This window comes from Chelonoidis abingdonii, chromosome 4 (assembly GCF_003597395.2).
Source record: "Chelonoidis abingdonii isolate Lonesome George chromosome 4, CheloAbing_2.0, whole genome shotgun sequence".
In the NCBI taxonomy this organism is placed as follows: Eukaryota; Metazoa; Chordata; order Testudines; family Testudinidae; genus Chelonoidis; species Chelonoidis abingdonii.
Window position 1 is genome coordinate 139,361,870 of NC_133772.1, and position 6,672 is coordinate 139,368,541.

General features: G+C 55.6%; 1 protein-coding gene across 7 annotated transcripts in view; it reads left to right on the forward strand.

Annotated features, from left to right (window-relative positions):
* The first annotated feature begins 477 nt into the window (after positions 1-477).
* The window catches only part of LRFN5 (leucine rich repeat and fibronectin type III domain containing 5), a 161,078-nt gene continuing 154,883 nt past the window's right edge, over positions 478-6,672 (forward strand). For 3 of the 7 annotated variants that reach the window (XM_075065725.1, XM_075065724.1, XM_032765791.2), the window contains exon 1: positions 478-617. The gene's annotated coding sequence lies outside the window, so the exon portion shown is untranslated. Of the gene's footprint in view, positions 618-952; positions 1,022-6,672 lie in introns of those variants that run through there. The other 4 variants (XM_075065722.1, XM_075065723.1, XM_032765792.2 and 1 more) reach the window with 3 other exon arrangements.

Consider the following 6,672-nt stretch of genomic DNA (forward strand, 5'->3'; position numbering starts at 1 on the left):
GAGCTGCCTTTCCCGGCTGCGTTGCGCCGCGCCATCGCTCTTCCCGCTGCTGAGCAGGCGGCGGCTCGGGCTGGCAGCAGGCTGCACAGCCAGCTTCATGCTGCAGCGAGCGCCGCGGCTCCCGGGGGCCAGGCGGCAGCCGCCGGAGCGCGCCGCGGGGAGGATGGAGCCAGTAGCAGCCGTGGAGGAAACGCGCAAGGACCCAGTGCAGACAGCTGCGCCTCTCTTCAGCGCCTGAGACTTCGACTGCCCCGCATGAGGCTGCCCGGCGGGTCGGTGTCGCTCGGCGGGGGTGTGCATGGCTGCGGCGCGGACAGCTGGCGGGAGGAGCCCGAGGACTGAGCCCGGCCGCGCAGCTCGGCTGTAGCTCGGGAGCGCAGGAAGAGCTCCCGCCTGCCTGGGCCATGGGGAGCGCGTCCCCGGCCCGCGGCGCTCCGGCCGGTGCCTGAACTGGGGCTGCTGGGCTGCGGAACCGGGCTGGCCCGAGGCGGAGCGCGGGGCACAGCGCAGGATTATCCGGCGCGCAGCGCACGGGGCGGTGTTAGGGGAGCAGAGCGAGGAGGCTCGGCGAAGCCCGGCGGGGCTCGGATTACCCTGGCGCAGGTACACGCTGCAAGGTCAGCGGGGCGCGGCTGCGGGGTCCGGGGTGGGGGCGGTGGCGGCGGGCTGCGCCCCGCCTGTTGGGCGCTGGGCGGGGGCCCGCGGCTCCGCTCGCCCTCCCTCCTTCCCCGCTGCCCGTGCGCGGCCTGTGCAGCCCCTGGCTCTGCCCGCTCCCGGGAGCTTGAGCCGCGCTTTCGCTGGCGAGGCCGCGCGGGTGACCCCCCCGCCCCACCAGCCGGACCCGCGAGCGCCGGCCGCCGCCTTCCTGCCGGAGGATGCGTGTCTGGAGCCATGGCACCGGGCGGAACAGGGACCGGCCAGCCCGCCGCCAGCCCGTGAAGCCAGCCCGGAGCCGCCGCGCCGCAGCTGCACCTGCCGGGGGAAGTGCTCCGGCCCAGTCTTTCGCGGCTAGCGGCGCCAGGTAACGCGACCCTCCCCGCGCCGGGCTCTGCGCTGCATTGCGGGCTGGGGGGAGCCGCGATCGCTGTTCCGGGAGGCGCCACATTCGCTGCTGCGGGGGACGACTGTCCCCCCAGGGCAGCCAGGGACACCCCGCCACGGGAGCGGAGCGTGCCCAGCCCGGCGGGGGTCTGAGCCGGAGCCTTTGCTCCGTGTGGGGGCCGCTGGGGCTGGAGCTTCTCCGGACACGGCCAAGGCTCCCCGCGCTGCCGCCAAGCTTGTGCCTGCCCGGGGCTCGCTTCCCCTCGGGCCGCGCTGGGCTTCTCGCCTGGGCATGGATTCGGCGGGGCAGGGGCGCGCACCCTGGGGTGCCAGGGCGGAAGGGGTCCCGGGTAACGGAACAGACGTGCCCCGCCGCTGTCCTGGATCCGGAGTGTGTTGTCTGCTTGGCACGGCGGGGCCGCAGGGCAGGGACTGCACCCGCGGGCTGCGACTGAGCTGGGGGCTGGCGCGGGGCGCCTCCCCGGGCTCGGACAGCGCCCTGGCCCGCTGAGCCCATCCATGGCTCATGCCGTAGTGTAGCCGCGCTTAATTCAACTGGGCGCTGCGCCTGCGGCTCCCTTTTCCCGGCTGGAGGTGAGGGAAGAGGCCAGCTGCTGCCCTGCCCCAGCCCGCCACGTCCCCGGCTGCACCAGGGGCTTTCCCCGCGCCCTGGCAGCTGCGCTTCTGCGGCTCTCCAGGCGATGGCAGGTGCAGCCTGCGCTCTGACGCTCACAGCCCGGGGTGCCTGGAGCCGCTGAGCACAGCTCTCGGGGCGCAGGGAAGGGACCAGACCGGGCAGGAGGCGCCCGTGCGCTCCGCGCCTGCCCCGGGCTGTGGCCAGGTTATCCCGGCTGGGAACCCTGAGGCAGAAAGGGACTTTGGGGACTGCGCGTGGCAGGGGCTCCGGGTCGCCGAGCCCCGCGCCTCCTGCCTGCGGCTCCCCTCGGGGCCCGTGGCAGGGGCTTGGTAGAGACGCCGCGGGTGTGAACCCCGTGGTGCGAGCCGGCCCGAGCCCGCAGCGGCCGGGGCTCGGCTCGCCTTGGCTCGAGCTGTCGGGTCCCCTGCGATGGCCCTGTTGGAGGGCGAGGACCCGCTGGGGGTGCCCGGGCGCTAATCCGCCCCTTGCCAGCTCTCCAGGAGCCGCGGCAAGGCGCCCCGGTGCGCCCCGGACGGGCTGGCTCGGGTTTTGTAGCTGCGCAGAGTTTTCCCGTGCGCTAGGCGGGCGATGGAGGCGGGGGGAGGCTCTGGCCGCCGCTGTCCCGGGCAGGGAAGGGGGCGCACAGGGGCCGGGCTGCAGGGAGGGGCAACTCCCGGGGCCAGGCTGGGGTATGACCGGGCTGCGCCCTGGGACCGAATCCGAGCAAAGTTTAGCAGCGTCTGTTCCAGAGAGGGGTTCGTGGCGGGGCAGCGAGCCGGGAGGCCGGGCTGCAGGCGGGTGGCTTGGGCAGGCACAGATGAGAGGCGCCTCAGGCTGGACTGGAGCTCGCCCCAGGGAAGGGCTTGGCTCGGGCGGCTGCAGTGGGTCCGTGCGGAAGGCTGGTGGGACTGGGAGTGCAGATCCCAGCCGGCGGAGCTGAGGTTACACGAGCAAAGCCCACCTCATTCATGCAGCCATCTGCCTCCCGGCTGGAGGCGGTTAAAATGAACTAGCTGGAGCCCCTACAGAGATCAAACTGCGGGGTGCGGAACGCTCTTCTCTCGCCTGTCTCTTGCCTTTGGCCTCTGCCGTCCCCACCCCCCAGCAGACCCTTCCCTCTTTGCAACCTGTCCCTGAGCCACTCTCCTCCAGAGAAAGGAGGAGCCATTTTGCCTTTTGTTTAAAAAGAAAGAAGCCACCCGCCTCCGGTTTGGAAGGGTTGGATGCTGAGTTTTCCCTGAGTGGTGTCCGCCAGGCAGGCCTCTTGCTTTTCCTGTGCATTTCTATGGAAAACAGGCTCAGGAGAAAGTGAGGCCTTGGTAACAAGGGCATCACAGCTGGGGAATAGGGACTGGGAAAGTTGCAGCCAGGTTGACTTGAGGAGCACAGAACACCCCGTTGTTCCTCAGAGCAACAGGAACAGGGAGAAGATCCTGTGAGTTCGCTTGGGAGGAGATGTCAGCTGAGGATGGCCAGCTGCATGGTGAGGATCTCCTGTCATAGGCCCAGTTCTGCAACTGTTCATTGAGTAGCACTTATTCCCATTGACTCCATTGGAATTATTCTTGTGAGTAACTGTTATTCACCATGAGTAAGGACTCAGACTTAGGGTCTAATTCCCATGGGAGGAGCAATGGTTGTCTGGAATTTGTGTGCGGAAACTTCTTTGGTTGTTCGACAATGCTCAGATATGGGTAGGGCCATAGAAGGGCATAGATAGGTCATATAAAAACCATTATTCACTTTGAGTGGGATTCTGATATCCTTATGTGCTCATGGTGGTGGCACCTTACTGCACAAGGCCTTTCATTGCCTTCAGGGAACAATCTGTGGAGTCAGGTTCTATTCACCAAGAGTAAAGGTGTTAGAGGCTGACCCTTGTGTTAGTTATAATGCTGGAATCAAATTCACACATTTTAGAATGTTGCACTCAGCAGTAACATATTTGTTTTAAATGCCAACTCAATAGCTATATCAACAATCTGTGGTGTAAGATCTATCCAGTCAGGACCAGAATCTACGTTCCCTTATTTAGAGAGAAGCCTCACTTCAGCCATAATCCTTTTGTTCATATGTCAGTAATAGCTGTCAATTATTTTATGGCAACAAATACAATGTTAAATAGATCTTGGATCATTCGTGTACCAAGTACACTATTTCCAAGTTGGAATAACTGTGTTTTGTTAGAACATTCCATGTGTTGCATAGTTTCCTGAAAAAGTCAGCTGTTACTGGAGTGGATTCAAAATTACTGCTACTTAGTTCAGTCATAATCAAATCAGACAGAGCTCAAAGGCTTATGAGTGGCGACGTAGCAATACCTGACGTTCCATTTGTGATGAAACAACGGACTGGACTCTTTGTACCAGCTGAACTGGAGTATTTGTCTTGTTATAGATTTGCAGAGGCTCATTTTCAAATGAAAAACATTTTCCCCAGGGCTGTTAATTTCTGTGGTGGACTTAATGAACGTCGGTACAGTTCTTAGTACATGCACGGTCACTGATGAGCCGAGGTCATTAGGCCTTTGGAGAGAAGAGGAGAAACTGGGCATCTCATGAAGCGTAGACTGAGAACTTTGGCTAACAATGGTTCCCAGAGAGTATCTGAAGGAACAGCAAATGGTAAATGAAAGAGCTCATGGCCCTCCGTAGATGATCAATACGTCCTGTGCTTTAAGGCTTGATAACAGGTTCAGTTTTATAGAACAACCTTTTGACTACTCTCTGAACAAACATCCAGACCAGAAAATCATTATAAGAGCTTTGCCATTAACAGGCCAGGCAGAATCTGAGCCAAGTAGGAAAGATTTGTGTAAAAGCTACTATAGCATTTTAGGGAAACCGTGCTCCATACATTAGATAAAATTGGTGCTACTTTGAGCAGACATCACTGAATCTGTTCTATGTTTACGTGTCTGAATATATTCCACATGGTCTTCAGAGACTTGTTGCTAGCTGGGGTTAAAATTACTGTTAAGCGCTGTCCCATTAACATGTAAAATGCACTGATAAGACCATTTGATGATTTTTTGGACAAAAGGATATGAGTGTGGCTTTACATCAAATTCATCTTAATTTAATTCTCCAAAATGCTTAGAAAATGAACATGTTTTCACTATGTTCGTCCAAATCTATTGCAGAGCAGAAAATTAGTTGATCAGAAACAAAACTGGAGATCGGTCCAAGCCTAAAAATCCAGATTGGAACATTTGGACTTCTCCATTGGATTTCAGGGTTTTGTTCCTTACTATATGTGTAATAATAAAATACAAAAAAAATCTAAACAAACAAACCCAACAACAACAAACTCCCCTGAAGCTTCACTTTCAACAAGTCAATGTGTACTTACACTTAGAAATTTGTGCTTCTCATTCATTTGCTATCTTGTCTCTAATGTCCTTGAGTTTTAAAGGCCTATTTGCAAACAAAATGGCAAACCTTGAGCTAACCACTCATCTACCCTGCATTTATGCAGTTGCAGTGGAACCCATCCTTTACCTTTAACTAACGTAGAGTCTCTGGGTTCCTGTTGGTGCTCACCTGAAAGTCCTGTGAAGGCTGATGCCATCAGAGCACTGAAATAAAAAGAGACCGTCTCTGTGTCTAGGAATATATACTAAAAGAAACCAGGATTTGTTTCCTGGATGAATAAACTGGAAGTTAGTGGCACTTCTGCTTCTTAGCTAGAAAATGACGGGTTAAACGTCCATCTTAGTGCTCAGGCTCCAGTCTATTGCCCCTATTGCCCTACAGTCCTTTGTGAATGCTGCATGGGATTGTTAAAGTAACTACTACAGTGAATTACTCCTGAAGAATGTAATTTTGAGAAGCAATCTGATCACTTATCAAGATAAAAGTAACAATGATTACTTTCAGGTATTTTTCTTGGAAAGCTGTCCTTTCCTGTCCCAGGTGTGAAAGATAGGGTCGTGATACCGAAGCATCCACAGTCTTAGTACATCTATTCTGCAAAAGGAGTCAGTAATTGTTACATCTGTGGGAAGGTACATTTGTCTGGTACCAGATATAGATCCCATGGGACTTTTCAAAAGAGCAGAGGGTCCCTGGTATGTTCACCAACCCCAAAACAGGCTCAGCTGTCCCCAGCTGAGAAACATGCATAATATCAACATCTGTCTCATTAGCCTGCAGTCCATAACAGGATAAAACTGATGATAATTTTCACTTCTGCTCTGGCATCTTTTACTGGAGGATCTTGGGACACTAAACAAGCCTAACAGCACTATGGGAGATATGTCAGGATGAATATTCACAGACAAAGGAAATAGAGTATGAAGAGGTTATGACCATCATTTTCAGAAGTGGCCAGTGGTCTAAGATCACCCAGTTTTGCTGTGTTTGAATTGAGTTATTTGGGGCTGGTGTTCTGAGTGCTTACAACTGTTGTTGAAGTCAATGGGACTACAAGGTGCTCAACATCTCTGATCATGAGGCCCAATTCGGGCCTCCATGAATCAGTTGGCCCAGTGATCTCCCAAGGTTACACAGTCAGCCGGTAGATGATCTGGGAGTCCGGCTCCCGGTTCTGTGCGAGACCAACCCATGCTGAATAATAATAATACTAATTAATAAAAAGAGTGATTTTTAGCCAACTATTCCTGTTCTATGTTTAATAACAGATGACACTAAACTGGGAAGAGTGGTAGATACGCTGGAGGGTAGTAATAGGATACAGAGGGCCCAGTGCGCCCTCGGACGCAGTGGGCAGGGAAACAGGAAAAGCCCCGTGAACTTTTGAATTATATTTCCTGTTTGCCCAGCATGGAGCTCTGATCAGCACGGGTGGCGATGCAGTCTCAACTGGATCTGATCGCTGTATAGGGAGACAAATCTGTTCTATCAGAGCTCCGTTATGGAAGACGAAATGCCAAAGCGTTTGAAAAAATCTCCAGGCTACACAGTGCTGCATGACAAGCGTAATGGAAAGCCAGAGACTCAAATGTACGCTCATGGAGGGAGGGAGGGAGGGCG